The following is a 684-nucleotide window of genomic DNA, read 5'->3' as shown; positions in this document are numbered from 1 at the left end:
TACACAAAATGAAGAACAATACTTAAAATATTCTTTGCCCGTTGTTAAATATCTAGTTAAAAATAAGGTGTTCCCAAATGTAAAAAAATTTTGGTAAATTTGACTTCTTCAGAATTAAGTACTTTCAAACTTCAGAAGAATGATAAGATAAAATGATAACACACAAACTAGAAGAAAATATTTGCATATCACATATCTGAGGAAAGATTATCTAGAATATATAAAGAACTCTATTGTTTTCCCCCCAAAACGGGTGCACCATTCCTGGAGTTACTGCAATACCAAATCAATATGTAGAGTGGACGAAGCAAGCCCCATTCCATATCCCTGCCCCCAAAATTCATTTAATATATTGTCCTCAGATAGAGGACGTGTCAAATACTAAACTGATAAGGACAAATACTACATTTGATCTTAGCCAAAAGGCCGAGAAACAATATTATATATATAAAGAACACTTAAAACTCAATAACAAGAAAATAACTCAAAAAGTGGTGAAAAGATTTGAACAATGTTTCATCAAAGAAGAAGTACATATGAAAGATGCTCAACATGATTAGTCATGAGAAAATGCCATTTAAAACTACAATGAAATGTCATTACACACCTATTTCAATATATAACATTTTAATAATAATAGTAGTAACAATAAAAATTGGTAAGACCAAGAGCTGGTGAAAATGT

General features: G+C 30.1%; 1 non-coding gene across 1 annotated transcript; it reads right to left on the bottom strand.

Annotated features, from left to right (window-relative positions):
* Nucleotides 1-248: 248 nt before the first annotated feature.
* Nucleotides 249-438, bottom strand: LOC118911853 (U2 spliceosomal RNA). The gene has a single exon (XR_005024630.2). It is a non-coding gene; the product is annotated as a U2 spliceosomal RNA (small nuclear RNA).
* Nucleotides 439-684: the final 246 nt, after the last annotated feature.

This window comes from Manis pentadactyla, chromosome 8 (genome assembly GCF_030020395.1).
Source record: "Manis pentadactyla isolate mManPen7 chromosome 8, mManPen7.hap1, whole genome shotgun sequence".
Taxonomy (NCBI): domain Eukaryota; kingdom Metazoa; phylum Chordata; class Mammalia; order Pholidota; family Manidae; genus Manis; species Manis pentadactyla.
The sequence above is the reverse complement of the archived record's forward strand: the minus strand, read 5'-3'. Positions and strand labels throughout refer to the sequence as shown.